The sequence below is a fragment of the Anoplopoma fimbria genome, chromosome 14 (assembly GCF_027596085.1).
Source record: "Anoplopoma fimbria isolate UVic2021 breed Golden Eagle Sablefish chromosome 14, Afim_UVic_2022, whole genome shotgun sequence".
NCBI classification, from domain to species: Eukaryota; Metazoa; Chordata; class Actinopteri; order Perciformes; family Anoplopomatidae; genus Anoplopoma; species Anoplopoma fimbria.
In genome coordinates this window covers 13935966-13954044 of record NC_072462.1, presented here as the reverse complement: position 1 = coordinate 13954044, position 18079 = coordinate 13935966, and positions in this window count along the sequence as shown.

Sequence of the window (18079 nt, the reverse complement as noted above, 5' to 3'; positions counted from 1 at the left end):
CCACCTCTTTCTGCAGAACTACACATCTCGGCTGCCTACGCCTGTCCACCATTTTTATCATTCATTCCACACTTCACCTCTTATATCCCATCTCACGGGTTATTATTGTCCAGCCACTGAAACAGTTTGCTGCAGGTCCAGCTTCAGAGTCTATTTGGAAGTGAGAATTGAGAATACAATATTTTTTTAGATTTGAGTTAGTATTCTTGATGCTAGCTGTTACCCTATTTTGTCTTATGATGTGAACTCCTTTATAACTGTTAAAGTATTTAATGACAGAAAGACAGTGGGTATATTTTACCACTATAATTCATAATTGTTCATTACTGACACACACACACACACACACACACACACACACACACACACACACACACACACACACACACACACACACACACACACACACACACACACACACACACACACACACACACACACACACACACTGTTACACATATATTAGCCTGGCTGTATCAAAGCGGTCCTATTGTACTGGTGACTTTGTGTTAAACAAAGATCCATTTTTTCCCTATAAGAATAATTTTGGATAACACCTGGCCTGATAATTTTCTACCTAACCGACCTCATTACATTCCCAAATGGAAAACATTGAGTTTTATGCGGGGGGCCTACAATACACACACTAAGGGATAATCATTTGTTTAGGTGAGACACAAGGAAAGCTGTACCCAAAGGAAATTAATATTAACACTCTATTTAGACTTGTTAAAATACAATACTCAATAATTACAATACTCATGTATACAGTTTACCTTCAAAGTTCACAAAAAACAAGACAAGAATGAATGTTTGGCGTTCATTATATCTCCCAAGAGCTGGCCGTTAGCATGTAGTGTCATCATATATAAATGTCCCACATCTCAGTACAAGATGGCATCGGCTTGTACAGATGAACAAAATAAAGCTGTAAAACCCTTGAAACCCTGCCATTCAGTTGGCTACCATAGAATCATTTTTTTTTATCTGGTAGTTTGAAAGAAAAAGAACAAACAGACACACAAATACACACAAAAAGAAAGTAAATAGAAATATCAAACATTACATTCAAAGTGGATTTCAACTCATGACTCCCAGAACACAGCGCTCACTAACATCCTTTGCCACCATCTTCTGGTGCAGAAACTTATGGTCGTGATTCCAGGAACTGCTCTGTCATTTGTAATTCTGTGGTCGAGATGTTGACAGCCAGTGCCTGAAGCTAAAATACGAGCCTGCCATGCGTCTCACGTAGCTGTTCCACTTGCAGCTCCTGATTCTCTGTAGGGAGATTGTAATACTGAAAATGCTTTGTGTTGAAGTGTGCGAGTAGCTCAGCTAGTGTACCGCTCAGGGACATAATTGTGAAGAGATATATAACCTATGAAAATGTCCAAGCGTGACCTCAGTTACCAAGCAACTGCTACAACTGAATTGATTACTCTCTTCCTTTAAGCCTACAAGAGATCTGACATTTTCAGAGCTCCTACATCCATTTCTGTTTGACAAGAGGCTGGGCTCCTGTAATTTCTGAGAAAATAAAAATGTTCTTTGATAACGAAATGCGCATGGAGAGGTAGGTGGTAAATTTATCCCCTGCCATTATGGCCAGTTTTCCAGTCTCCACTCGAGATTAGTGTTTTAAAAGGTAAGTTATGTCCTAGAAATAACAAAACAACAAAGCGAAAAAAGGCATGCCTGATTTTTGCTATTGTGATAAGCTGAATGACAATTTGGGGCATATTGTTACATTCATCTTTTGTAGTAGAGGAATATAATCATACCATTACACATTGTTCTCAAATACAACACATAATCTGCATTATGTTTTGAAAAGTGCTGTATAAATAATTTAAAATGTAATAAAAGTACACATTAATAAGTATAAAAAATGGAAAGGCTTCGCATTCCATGGGAATTGTGCAAAGCAAGCTGGGTGACATTTTCAAGTTCTGTGACATTTTCTGCACCTAAATTAGCCCAGAAAAATACAGCATTGGTATTTTGTTCTAATGTGCAAAACAAGCTATGTTTACATGTTCCTGATGAATGAATAACAACTTTCTTCTTTTGTAAATGTAATGGCTTTTGCTTTGCGCATTATTTTGCAAGCCGAAGCCCATTTTCACTTTCAACTCACATGAATAACTTTATCGACTTCGTTACTACATCACCACTACTAGCACACAGTAGTATTGCGTCTGAACTAGTGTTGTCAGAAATACAGATTTTTCTATATATATTTATTGATTCTAAATTTGTGAAACAGTTCCAATTCAAAAAATGTTCCCACATCATCGCTACATTTGTAGATGCAGCACTTTCTCACTCAATCAAACACAAAGTTGACACACAAACACACACAAACACACACACTGCCCACATAGCCCCGCCTCCTCTCACTCACTCACCTTACTTGCTTCCTTCCTTCTGGTCACTCCTCTCATTCGCTGAAGTTATATATAATAATAATCAGAGCTTCGGCGACCAGTTTTGGTTGACAAAGAAAACAGCAGGAGTGCTGTTTGGAAATATTTTACTAGCGATGCTACAGAGAAGTGCTAGCAAAAGGTGCTAACATAAAAAATATAGCAACACACTAGAGGGGCTGACACACCAACATCTAGATATAATTCTCAGAGGTTGGTACAGCCCTCAAAGTTTGGTTTTAAATGAAGATACTTTGTGCAGAAATTCCAGTATTGTCACAACATTAATCTGAATGCATCCAGTGTCAGCAATGATGGAGGACTGCAGCTGCTGCAACAAAACATTGGTCTCAGGAGACAACTGTTCATATCCATATCTGTACATTTTCTTTGTTTGTTTTGACAAAGGTCGTTCTCTGACCTTCCTAGGTGTTTATTTACTATTGTAACCATGACGACAACTATTCCCCAACCTTATTGCAGTTGTCATTTCAACTCAAACAATGAAGTAATCCCAACAAAGTACTTATTTAAAGCCATAAAAAGGATCATTTCTAAAACCTAACCAAATAGTTTATATGCCTAAACCTAACCAAACCTTAATCATAGTCATTGTCAAGTCATGAAATTAAAAGGGTTATTCAAAGTCCCTCATGTGATGATATTCACAATTATCCTGATAATGGAAATCCACCAGGCTCAATTTGTCATCCCACCCATAGGCACAGACAAATGATTTTGCTTGAATATAGTTTAATTTCAATTCTGGCACAAGGGTTCTTACAAACATCTGTCATCCATAATACCTCTCACGCTCCATGAATGTGATCCTTTTCAGTTAATTAACACTATCTGCAAGCCATCTGAAGGCAGGTATGTGTTCCATCTGCGGTCTCTAATTTTAGTGGCATACGTTGTAAAGCACAGCTTATCTTGCTAGATCTGCTGTCATTGTAATGTTATTCATAAACTGTGAGCCACAAATATGGTTATTGTAAGGATCATCTTAATTCCAAGTAAAATGTCACAACAGCACTCACTGTTTTTTTTACAGATTTGATCTCTAAACTGCCGATATGTTCTGAAATGTGAATTAAAAAAGGGATAACATCTGCTGTCGGTATCATATTTAGACTGCTGTATCTACAAACTTGCAACCCTGCATGTCTGAAAAGAGAATATCAGATTCCTCTCAATAGAAAGCTGCTCTGAACTCTCTATTCCATTACCAAACTGTCAGCACGTCCCGGTGGGAGAGCACTGCTTTTAGAGCGGATGAGAGGAGCCTGTTATGAAAGGCAGACTGACCCTAGCTCTTCGCTAGGGGAGCCATCAGACTCTGAAAACAACGCGCCACAAAGCACTTTAAACTCATCCAGACTACCCAACGTCTACCCAACATACGGGTCAATTTATACTGGGTTTGTTTATTCCTGGTCAAACCCAGTATGACTGCAGCTTTAAGTTTTGAACGCTGAGGATGATTAGAATTTTTGCTTTGTATTCATATATAAAAATGACCTTCACCATCATTACTTGGACTTACATATACTTATATTTGGTGATTTTTCTGGACCTAGTTGATCTTGACACAAAACAATGGGCCGAAAAGAAATGCAGTTAAAATCTCATTGCCTTGAATTAAAATGAATCTGCAGACAGCAGAATAATGATCAATAAGTATCATGAAGCAATGATACAATTTTGTGTAATTCTATGCAACAGCGGGACATCAGAAACTGCTTGTGACTGCATTATTCACTTCGGTAGAGCTTTGGTCAAACCTCTGATTTGCTCTATGGAAAGAAATGTTGCAATGAATAAAAACACCCAATGATTGACACAGTACATACGATGCTAAAATGTAATGACTTGGGTGGAAAAGTTCACATCATTATGTGAAAGTAATCTCCACGGCATCTCCAAAAAACCTGACCCAGGTAGAATTCTGTGACTCATGCTCTGAGAGATAAGCTCTGTACCCAAAGGAGGGCGCGCATGACTGGCTGAAACTGATGCAACTGGCAGGTAAGCATGTAAGATAAAACACCCATCAGATCAAGCGGATAGCAGGTGATATAAAAATAACTAAAATAAAATACAGGTCCATAATCTTGCCAAGGCAAAAACCCATTTTTTGTCAGGTTGTATTTATAACTCAACTTTTTATCAGTAGTGGAAAGTCATGTAAAATGCTGTTTTCACATTCTGTCGAACATTTCATTTTCGGTATCAATCTGAATGCAATTATCAATACCAGTATCACATCCTCAACACTGTCCCCTGTATTTATCAATTGGACTTTAGCCTTTGCTTGCTGCCCACACAGAGATGAAGCTGTCCCTTCATCTAATGCTGACATGATAATTTTGTCTGAGGAAGGAGCTTTCCTTCTGTGTGACAAGCAGCCTGATAAAGCAGATGTTTTGATGGATTAGGACTGGCTAGTTTAATTTGGCTATCTTGCTGATAGATGTGCAGAACAATACAAGGTGGACACAGAAACAGCATTTCCCAGCATGAATGAAACATATGCCTCATCTAGAATAACATACACACACACACTCCAATTAGGTTGTCATTGAAAAAACAATATTGGCAAACTGTCTTGATATAGCACTTTTCAAAACAGAAGGTCCTTAAAGGACACAGAAGTGGAAATACCGTTTACTGTAGCATGGTTTCTATATGACTAATGCGATATACGTGTGAAATATGATCTTTTACTCCTAAACAATGATAAATCAAAAATGTATACAGCCATTTGAACTAAAAAAAAAATATGGTAGACAGATTCCTTTCAGCATTTTCTAAAATGTGAAAGCAACATTATTTGTTTTAACTGGTAGCAAAATGTCCAACGAAGATTTACAGTATCAATAATTCATAGATAGATCCTTGGCTTTTGACAATCTTTTTTTGTTAATTTAAAACAATCCTTTGCTTAATTTTTTTTCAACTTCTAATAATCCGTAAGCATTGATCTAGCAACATTTTAAAATTTGTTAATTTGTTTCCATTCCCATATAATTGATTGCACTTTGTCTTCTGCAATATATAGCTGATAAGTGACGATGAACCCACCCCGTACATTAACTTAGAAAAGGCAGGAGAGATGAATACGTCCTTTAATGTGAGAGGATTTACATCAACTTGGTAAGGGTATGTCACACTGACAAATGTAAGCTATCATGTAAATATACAGATTCAACATTTCAGCAAGATACAGTACTCCCACCAACAACCATGCTGGGTGCATGCTCTGTGCAGAGGTACAAGACAGTGGATTTGTAAAAACATCCATAACTGCTGAGCACAATGTGAAACTGCAACCAAGTTTAGTTTAAAAGTGCACATACCAACTCTGAGCATTGGTATTTTATCTAGCAATACGACAAAACTATTTATCAAAATAAACCATCCCTATACAAACCTAAATATTCCTATGAGTATTTTCTAAAACTCATAGCGGCTGCAGGATTGTATAAAAATGCATTTTAATACAGATTCATATGGAGAGGGAGACATTTTGTGTTACTAAAACACAGCACTTGGCTCGCTTGGCGTAATACAGAAAAAATTGACACTAAGTTATTAACTAACATATAATCACACATGATGTCCTGGTCAAAAATACCATGGCTTAATTTCCTACCAAATCTCATTGAAATCTATTAACTTTTTTTTTTAGATATTAACAAACAAACAATTGTGACAACACACTGAATCTCTTAGGATGACATAATATGCTACCAGAACTAGGTAGCCCCCAAAAAACTGGTTCTAAACAGGAACCATTTCTAAATTAGTAAAACCCAGAGTTTTTGATAAGGTCCAGAGTTAACGGTTCTGCTATCGGTACTTTTAGAAGTCACGGAGGGAGATCTCATCTCAAACCTTGTCTTTCTGTCTCTCTGTATTTACACGAGGGGCGAAGTTGTGCTTTACTCTGACACATACACCAACTCCGGCTCAGTACAGCTTGAGACACACATCATGGCAGAGAGAACAAAAAGATGCAAAATGTGGCTACGTTTTACTCAAATAGATGCTGTAAACTCTCATTGTCACAAATGCAACAAGACCCTCACAAGTAAGACAATTTATCAAAACATTCGGCCAACAAGCAGAACATAAATGTGTTTGTCGAGTAGCCGTCCATCCTCGTCAATTGCTGGGAACGTTAGCCATGCCATACAGAGTTTGATCACAGCTGCTCAAGAAGGACTTTTTGTTTACATACAAGAATAAAAAAGAAATGTTGATTATTTTCCTAATTAATCTTTTTTTCTCATAATATAATCAAAAAGAACCAATAAGAGTATTGATAAGGAACCAAACTGATAAGCCAGAACACTGTTAGGGGTGAGAGGGACTTTATAGATGGGATGGGAGGCAGAAGTCGCTGCCCATAGAAGAGGGACACAACGCTGCAGTGAGTTTCACTGGACTATTTATTTTTATTGGATTCTCTTCTAGATGGCACCGTAGAGTGAGCTCTTGTGTGACAAACAAGGGACTTGAGACTCTCTTCAAGGCTTATAAAAAAAAAAAGAAGGTAACAACCAATGCCAAATGGAACAAGAGGGCAGCTACCAGTGACAAATACGATAGAAAAAGTGCTGATTAAATCCCTTTCTACCTACTCTCCAACCTTCAAACGATTGGATAATGGGGGGGGATGCTGTCAATTTAGCCTAAACATTTTTTTAAGATAATGTTCTTTATTGTTTAATTGTTGCAAATCTTCAATTAACAATCTCCTTCATTTAAAAAAAATAAAAAAACATATCTCCCAACACCTCTTTACAGTTAACTGTAACAGTGAGATGTAGTAATAATAATAATAACAAAAATAATTTTATTAATCAGTCTGTTTATTAATAAAAAGTGTCTGAACAAAGGCCCTAAGTTTGTTTTCATATGATTATAAGTACGGTGCTTCAATGTAGAAAACATTTATTTTCTTAACAGAAATGGAATATATAATGCAGGACAATAACAATGGAATAACAAATAAATGTTTGTCAGACACAAATTTAGATGAATAGTAGGTTTTGAATAATGCATTTTAATATAAATTAATCTTGTTCAGTGAATGTTGTCTTGTTGTTGCTGCTAAATCTGTTGCTTTGCATAGCTTGTCTGCTATCTAAATTTGATGACAGTCTCAGTTGTGGGTTTGTGCCTGTTTGTCGAAATCTTGAATGCTCAGCTTTCCCCACACTCTGACACAATTTAACCACCATAGCTGTTGATCTGGATGGTTCAGCTTTAGTGAATTTCAACAGCATCTGAATCCAATTCCCAACAAAGTGGTTCAACCTGGCTGAAGATACCAGTACTGCACTTACTTCGAGCTCTTAACTAATGCCCACTAAAGCTACTTAATGAGATAAAACAAAACAAATTAGCTCTACAGTCCTCCTCCTCCATCCTCCTCAGATAACATGTAAACCCATCAACACCGACATCACGGTTAGGGTTGTGAGTGAACAAATCTTCGACAGCAGGGAGGTGTGAGGCCTCTTGGCCCCAGTAGCAGCAAGCTGTTCAAGTGCTTCGTGCAGTGTTTAAAAAAGGGCTGACAATGCATGCAAATCATCTTGAGTGTCCGGGATGTTAATGGGCCTGAATCACCAGAGAGCAGTATCCTGCCAAGCTGAACTTTAACCAGTGCTATACCTGTAATCACAGGGTTTACTCCCTAGCTGTCTCATTGGAGGGAAATTAAATGCCTTGTGGGGCCTCAACAGTCAGATTGAATGTTTGTGTTGTTACCACTGAACACACAACTGTCAATCATGACAGATTGCCCAAGGTGGAAGGGCAGATTAGGAGACACTTTACGGGTTTAAATCAGCTTCTTGTCAGAAACCTGGGATCTGTGAATTAGTCTGGGGGCTTTTTAATGTGTTTCTTAAGCCCTTTATTTAAAAGTGTCTCATGCCTTGATTAGCAAACTTTCCAGAGAGTGGATGGTTGCAATTATAAGCAGTATCAGATTGTTACTATAAATACCAAAATAATTTTCGTGTGCATGTAATGGGCACTTATGTGAGTAAAACATGCTGAGCACAGCAAAATATCACAATCAAGCAATATTGATCTAGTCCTCTTCTTCTAACCAACAAGACACAACAGAATATATGGAGTTATAGCTTCTGACGTGTGTTAGATTGATTAAAGAGTGATGTAAGCATGCTGTGTGTGGACATTTTTCTTTTGCCCTTCTCTATCAAGCTCTAGTCAATATCACCTTGGGGAGGCAGGGGTGTGGAGGTGGGTAATATGAAGTATTTGGTTGATATATGACCGGCCTGCATCATTTGTGACTGCCTTATCGCTCTATCACTCAGCTAGATGGAGATGCACAGGCAGACTGTTTTAATGACCCCAACCTCCACCCAAGGCAGAAGCCGGTGATTTCAGCCACTTTCTGTTTGCTCCCTCCTGTAGTCTACATAAAATCAAAGCCGTGGGAGCCTTCTCCTTTTAATGTGTTCAATGATGCAGTGTTTCTGAGCCTGTGGTGGGTGGACCTCAGAGTCTCTAGAGGGTTCCAGGGTCATGCTCCCCTGTAAGGAAATATTGCACATTTTAAAGTCAATGCACCAATTTGGTGCACAATCTGGGGAAACATTAAGAGACTAGGTCTATGAAGAACGTTGTGCTGTTGTTAACACTTGTGCCATAGCAGAGATGGAATGTAACTTAGTACAATTACTGAAGTACTGTTCAATATTCAGGTACTTTACATGTGCTTTTAAATTTTTATTTAATTACATACCTTTAACTACATACTTCTACACCATTATATCTTAGAAGCAAATATTGTACATTTTAATTACATACAGTTATTTGATTCAGATTCTTAATACAAAATATAAATCAATAAAATATTTGGTGAATGGTGATGACACAACATACTCATACTCATACAGGATTTACAAATTGCCCGATATTCTTAAAAAAAAAAAAAAAGGAACTAATAGTCGAATCTTTGTACTAAACAGCCAAATCCTGATTTGGTTTAAGCCCTACTGAATGCTCAGCACTAATCTCAGTAAAAAAACATATACCGACATTGCCGATCTGTTCATGACCCCATATTATCTACCATTTATATTAACTACTATTTATGTAAAAGGGATTCAGGTTGGGGTTTTAAATGATCCTACACATGTCAAACCTAATTCCAAACTATTTGCCAATCAGGTACACCGAGCCTTATCCCCGATGCAGTTTCGACCCTAGGAATAGATATCTGTGTGTGTCTAAGCAATTTTGCAGCCTCCTCAGTATTTTTCGTCTATAATTGCCTCCTGTCAAAATGTCTGAGTGAGCTGATTGCAGGAAATAGGACAGGACATGTGTGCCCCTCATTAACCCATCAGTTGGTGTAGCAGATGTGGCAGATTGAAAGATAGGGTAACAGGGGCAGATATCACCTCTGTAGCTCGTGTTTTTTTGTTTTTTTTCTTCCACTCACAGTCTGTCATTATTTTTGAATTTATTAAGCCAAGAGTTAAACCTTGCGCTAACAAGCTAATTTGCTGAATTGAATGAGTGTGTTAAGGTAGCTATTGCTATTATAAGTCTTCTTGAACCTGTAATGTAGATACCATATAAAAATGATGTGTGTGAAAATACATCAGTATGTTTAAGAGTTGCACCTGAATGCTGAAGGAAATTTCTCTTTGAATTTGAAAGTTTTGTCAAAGACACTTAGAAATGTATTGGAACTTTTTTTATTGGAACACATGGATTTATCCTATTTAGAGTCAAATAGGGCTGGAACAGGTCCCAGCACACTGTGGAAGGTAAACACCCTTGACTGGTTGCTTGTTTGCCACATGGCTAAAACAACTGAATAGCCTAAAACCTACTGTGCATAATAGTTAGAGCGTCAAATTAACTTGAACTTACATGTATCATTTTGACTGTTGAAAACCACACCAGCCAGAGGAAACTCACAGCCACGGAGAGAACACCAATTTACCACGAAAAGGTCAGATTCCAGCGGTCAGATACCAACTCAGGACCCTCTTGCTGTGAGGCTGTCCATGTTCTGAGCTCAGCACATGATGGTGCTCCATAAATGAATCCGAGCAGCATATGAGATTCTGTGGAAGCATATTAACTACAAGGAATATAAAGAGCAGAACCCAGAGGGTACATATCACTGAGATGGGGATATACATAATGCACAAGGCAGGAGATGCCATCTCAAGTAGGCCTATGGTAATAAGAGGGAAAATTCAGCACATACACTAAAGAAGGCGTAAGCAGCAAAACCAGTGGACGTCGAGGCAGCATCAATGATAAGAAGAGTGAAAGTATAAGCTTGTTACTTTATTAAGGCCGTCTTACTGACTTGTTTGAATGTGACTGGAAGAGTCAGAGAGTGCTTATCAGCTAATGGTGTGCATGACTTCTGTGCACACAGTTTCTGTAACACATGTCAAAGGATTTAGAAGCATGTATTATGCCAAACGACATGCAAATACACCAGGTGTGGGGCTTTGGTTCTGTGTACTTCCTGAATGAAATCAGTCAGCATGCGTAGATTATTGAGAGAGCATAAACCCAAATCAAGATATCCATTCCATCCATTTTCCGTAACCTGCTTATCCAGTTAAGGGTTGCAGGGGTGCTGGAGCCTATCTCAGCTGTCAATGGGCGAAGGCAGGGTTCACCCTGGACAGGTCGCCAGTCTGTCGCAGGGCTGACATATAGAGACAAACAATCATTCACACTCACATCCACACCTACGGGCAATTTAGAGTCTTCAATGCACCTAAGCTGCATGTGTTTGGACTGTGGGAGGAAGCCGGAGAACCCGGAGAGAACCCACGCTGACACGGGGAGAACATGCAAACTCCACACAGAAGGTTGTCCAGCCCGGGAATTGAACCCCGGCCCCTCTTGCTGTGAGGCGACAGTGCTAACCACTACACCACCGTGCAGCCCCAAATCAAGATATTGATCTCCTTTTAGGCCTCGAGTTAGCAAATTAAACACCCAATATGAAACAGATCCAAAATGTTGATGCATGTTCCATTTTGGTGGCATTATACCATACTTTTGATTCAAGGATAGAAAAGGCAATAAGATAACATGCATGTTGCATTTCTGCTAGACAAAAAATAATGATTTTTTTTTCCCACCTCTGGATGAGATTGTTCATTCTTACAGGAAAATGACATAATTAAACTAAATATCAGAGAACAAAACGGTGGGGGTGGCATATGCAACGGTTTTGGAAAGTCAGTCAGTCAAAGTCAGGGAGTTTCTGATAGGTCAGCCAAACTGCATTGATCAAGATGATGACAGTCCCCAACCGTACAAAATCGAATCAAGCCATTTTAAATATTAATTATTATAATGAAACTCAAAGCTTTATCTTAATACCAAATGTAATATTACAGTAATACCCCCCCCATCAGCAATATTCTTCCAGGCAGTGCAATACTCGCTCTGCCCTTTTAATTTGCTGATTGCTATTCAGACTGAAACCATATCAAAGTAATCCTCCACAGCCTCTGCAAACACACCAAGTCTCTTCTGAAACCACAGTTGCCATTTGGCCAGAGGAAACCCTATCCTCCGGCTTAACCGTGCCAACCGGGCTTGGATGGCCTCCTTCAGCTTGACAGCCTCCCCTCACTGCTAGTGTCCATTCTATAGGGTTTGAACAACGTTCAAATGTCCCCAACACCTTCCTACAAATGCTGAGCGTGTGCTAAGAGGTGAAAGTGGAAATAATTTCGGACAGACATGTTCGAAGCAAAACCAGGCAGCATGTACATTAACACGCACCATAGTACATCACACCACCCGTTCTTCACCACCCAATCCAAATCACTACCAGGTGGTGATCAGTTGACAGCTCAGCCCCGCACTTCAGCCATGATATCACACCTCAAGCCTAATGAGACAGCTACAAAGCCAGTCATTGATCTTTAGCCCAAAGTGCTCTGCTACTGCCAAATAAACCCTTTGGAGAGTTGGAAAGAGTGGCACAGCTGGTTTTGTGTTTATGCCTTATAAGCTGCAGTGTGATTTTTTTGGTGCACATTTTGGCAAGACATTTTTTTTCGTAATTTCTGCCATCTGAGACCAATTTAGGCAATCAATTATAATCACAGGCGGTGACAGTTTTCGTGGCAGCCCTCAAGTGAGAACAAACAGTTCTCGGGGCTCACGTTGCGGCTGCGACTTAATCCTGCTTTTTGTACTCCAACTTTGGGAGATCTTGTGTTTAGATGACTGTAACTCTCACATGCCAGAGCTCCAGAGCTTCTTATGGCCTTACAATTCATCCATAATGATGCTGGCTGATTGGAGTAAGACAATCATAAAGGCTAATTTCAGACATACTCAATTAAAACCTGTGTCACACTTAGAGACAATTAACAAAGTGATAACTGAATTTGGCCATTAGAGATTATTTATTTATTTTATATTCATGCTGACATAAGTACATTGCCTCCTCATTGGTAGAGCAACACGAAAGGCAAAGGCAATGTCTGTGAATGAGGATAATAAACCTGCTGTGTTCATTGTTAATTACTTAAGATAATGTGTTAAAAAAAACACTCTAATCTGCATTGGCTACAAGCTGAAACCTCCCGTGATTTACAATGAAGCCAAGGCAGTAGTGCCAAAAACTGCAGTTCCTCAAATTGCCACTTAAGGCTGGCTCCAAAATTGAGTCAACCCCTATTGACCCCATGTTAAAAGGCCCAACTGTACAGCAGCAATGAAAAAGTTTAGAGCCTGTTACAAAAAAACTCATTGGTTTAAATTATATTAAAACTAAAATTATGTAAAATTAAGGGCATGGCTGCTTTGAGTGACCGTCGGGTGCTGTCTCAGGTCGCTAGCTACTAACTCTCTCTCTAACCCAGAACCGCTGCAGCTCCACCCAAGACCCACCTTTTTGCCCATTTTTGGATTAGCCGGGAGTGAGACTGTGTTGTCACTTTCAAGATGGCGACGGCTGGAGCCATCTACTGCACAATGGCTCTTCCGAAAGCCATGGGCGATTTCACGGAGAATACGTCCAAGTCGTCCATAATCTACACAGTCTATGAATGTATATAGATAATGTAGAGCAGAACCATCCAGCATTTGTACAGAAAACGATGGTAGAACATTTAATGCCAGTGTTACTCCCCTTTTTTTATACCAAAAGAGTAATTAAAATATGTTTTGCATATTTTAAATAAACATTGTAATTGTGTTTACAACAACAAGGTCTTAGACGCATGGATTGAGAGCTGGGCTTTTTATAATCCACTGAAATTGCACAGCAGCCATTAAAGTCAACCGCCGAAGTGTTGAATTATTAACATTAAAAATAGATAATATGAATTTAGACTTTATACACATTGGAACGGTGACAATACTGAGACTCCTGGGTACATGACTGAGTTAATTAGGCTATATAAAATCAATGTTTACTTATACACAACATTTTATAGAGAAATGTATTTGATGTATGTTTGATATGAATTAATTGTAATACGAGATAAGAAATCTGAAAATAAAAAAACACAAGTATGGCTTTAAGGCCACATTAACCTCGCCTCAAACAGCTACAGTAGCAGTTGGTCAGACACAGCCACAGCTTTTAAAAAAACACACAAACACACACACACAAACAGACCAGAGGGACATAGACACTGTTCAAGTCTTGTTAGAATTCACTCCAAAGCTTTGTTACCAGACGAGTCAGATGTTATGGGTGCATTGGCTCAAAAATAAGCACAAAAGCAGACCCCTCAGATACATGAGCCAGCTCCCAACATTCAAGTAAAAGAGCCAGCTTGTTTTTGTGAACAACCAGGAGCAATGTGTGATCTAAATATTAAAAGGTTGAGGGTTGTGTTGCACACGGTGTCACAGCTTGATGCAAAAAAAATCCTGTTTGATTCTGCCATTTATTTTCCATCAACAGAAACACTCTTCATCGAAGAACGTTGTACATAAATATGTGAAATGCATCCATTGGTACCGTTTAACTTAATATGTCCATGTTTTTTTTTTTCGGCGAGATTTTGCCCTAGTTCTTTTTTGGACTAACTTGTGTTAACACAATCTGCCTCAGGCTTCCATCAACTGCTAGACTGACAAGCTTGGTTCCGAAAACAGGCAGGAAACAGACAGCAGATGTGTTTATTCCTTCTTCCTGTTTAACAAATATATCATTTTTTATTATACTATGTAAAGATCAGGCTGCCTTAGAATGAACAGATTTACCTTTAGCCAAGTTCTAAGAAGTGATATTTATGTGTTAAAGCAGAGAATAAATATGCGGTATTCCATTTCACAAATCCCTTGTCACCTCTCCTGAGCAGATGGCTTTTAAAAGAGGAAAAAACAAAACAGTAATCATATGTGCAATAAATGATGCTGGTTATGTTCCTGTGGAGTGACTACAGATGGCGTGGTGATAGTCTTGTGTGAACATTTTAGACACACCCTCCATACTGCCCCAAAGGGGACTTTTAACACAGACCATGTCACTGCCTATCGCCAAGGCAACTATCCAAAACAGCCGTAAATCAGACTGGAAATGACTTTAATGGACATCTAATTTTATTGGTCTTTACCAGGCCAGATGCTAACCAGAAAGTAGGAGAAATTATTTTGGTTTTAAAATTAAAATAAAATCAATAATAAGAACTCATGAATATATCTGTATAGATTATACCAGTGGTTCTCAACCTTTTTTCAGTGATGTACCCCCTGTGAAATACTTTTTTAGCCAAGTACCCCCTAACCAGCGCAAAGCATTTTTGGTTGAAAAAAAGATGTAATACTAAGCGTTCTGCCATCAGAGACTTATTAAACTGTCAACACTGACGATTGCATTGTTGCATTAAATTCAGTTTATGAAGTTACACTTATATTTTATTGAATATTTATTAAATAACAATTTTTAAAGGATTTTTGAATGGATGCTAATTTTAAATATATTTTTTAAAAATCTCACGTACCCCCTGGAGTGCCTTCACATACCCCCAGGGGTACACGTACCCCAATTTGAGAACCACTGGATTATACAATACACAATGTTCGACTCTGATGCTTGATCAACAATGTGTTTTTGTTCCGTCTAATATGTCTGTTTTCTTCCAAAGTAGCAGAATTATTCTGAGCCATTCTCACAGCAGGAGGGCCATCTTATCTGAGAACATTGGTAAAAAATGTGTGTCCTTCCAAAAGGAAACACAACAAAGTGTAGATGCATGTGGACATAATAACTGTGTGTTGAACATACCTTGTTGTTTTCTGTGATTTGGACTGATTATGTATCAGAGACAAATTGAGTGAGGGGAAGAGGCAGCTATCGCACACTCAAGAAAGCATCGGTGCATTTAAAACAAGACAACCCACAATCACTCTCCTTTGAGCTGGATTTTGGAAGACATAGATATTCAAAAGTGGAAAGTTTTAATGATATTACTTTTTCTGGTATTTTCTGTGAAGCTAATTGGCTATTTTCCAAGCACAGTTTTCTGTAAATGTTACCATTAATCCAGCATAATCAAACTAATAAAACAGTGACTTAACAACCGCATTATAAGCAAGACATTAGTTTAGCATTCATATATTAAAACAGCATGCGGGGCAATTCTCTTACAGTGAAAATAAATGGAGCATAGCGTTAGTTGAGGCAGAGCACTGATGTCGCACTTGCATTAGCTGATTGACATCAGCTGTTTCGTTAATGTTGCACAATCATTGGCTCATTCTTCAGCTACCTGACAACCAGCTAACTAGAATTTTCCATTCATATGGATTCAAGTGTGCAATGCATGTTAACCGTAGACCTCTTGCCCAACCTCAGAAATATGTGCTTCAATGTTCTTATAAAGAAAATCATCTTTGCTGCTCAGATTTATTTAGAGCTCCCTCGAACAGCAGATCTTTTCCATCAAATCTAAATTTAAAACTATAAAAAGGTCAATTCCTTGACTTAAATGTATCTGGCTGAACTAGATAAAGTTGCTCTCTGCTTCTTAAACATGCAGCTGTTGTGATCAGGCCCTCACACGTTACATCACAGTCTAATTTTGCTTTTAATAAAACTGTGTTGCACTGCTGAGTAGGTGACTAAGTGTTGTCAGTGGCCTTCTATAGAACAAATCAGCATGATAGCAAGGTGAACAAGAGGGCGTTAAGAATTGCAGCCTGTGACTCGAGAGCCCGACGCGTCATCACCATCTGGTACCGTTTGTTATACTATGCAAATCTATAGACTGTCTTCCCATAACTGCTACTACCTGGTACAGCCAATTTACTATTAATGCTGTCTGCACAATACTGCATGTCTGAGGATGTGCGCATAAGCCTTCATTCAATACGCTGCAGTGGCAACAGGAACTACTGCCTGTCGATGTTACTTAAGGGTTGGATCCTGATCAATGCATTTTCATCTAACCCAATACACTGTACTGTCTAAAGCCACAGACAGCAACTTTCCACATCTCGTCCCGTCTGATTTGATTTGCAACTTGTCTCTTGCAGACTTATAGTGTTACTATTTTCCCTAATTCTGTGTCTAAGTGACTCGTGGGGACGATTTATGAAATTGGTAGAGTATTGTGGGAGTATGCTGCAGACAGCAGTCACAATAAGAGGGCTGTAATGGTATGGATCAGAATGCTTGTTTTGGCAACTGCCAGGCTCAGATTGTTATTTGAGTAACAGTGCAGCATGGAGAGGACCCTACAGAGAAATAAAACCACCATTTGCGTGATCTTGGTCTGTTTGTTTTTGAGTGTCTTGCACGAAGAAGTCTCGTTCTGAATTCTTGCTTTGCATCCACACTGTCAAAATAAGCTAATTATTTAACCATGACATAGAAAAGATTTTAGATAACACTTAGATGACCCATAAACAACATTATCCTGTACAAATAAACATTGATTAGCAAAAAAAACCTCACCCCACAAGCCTCTAAAGTGTGCAAGTATTTTAGACAGAGACCCAACAACGTGGTTCTATAGAAATAGGAAATGTCTTATCACACCAACTTACAACTGCTATGCACGAACACCACTGAAAGTGAAAGCTTCCCAGAGTGATTTTATTCAAGATGGCAGTGGCAATCTAACGTTATTAGTTTTTTTTTATATTTTCTGTTTACTTTAACTATGTATCACTGCAGTGATGAAATAAACCCATGTCAAAATAAACATTTCAAGTTTTAAGTCAAGTGCTTTCTATCTGACTAAATCTGACTCTCCAGTTCAGGCAAAGTGTTGCTACAGTGAATACATTAATATATCTGTCACAGCATTCCTTTTGAATTTGAGAGCCAGTATTTTTCTGACCAGGTATCTTACATTTGTTTGTTTTAAGAGGGAAGATGATTGAATTAATTACTAATCAGACATGTTATATTTTTATAAAAAAAAATAGTTTTCAATAAATAACTTAGATATTAATCGGGAAAATAAGCACTTGATTAAACAATGTAAACACCTTAGGTGCAGCCCTATAGCAAGCTTCCCTTTCCGTAATAACATTCTGAGCCTATCAGAGGCTAAATCAAGCCCTTTGAGTGGACGTAAATTGACTGTGAGAAGTTGCCCCGAGCAATTACATTACAGCCTGTTTAGCTGCTGCCGTCT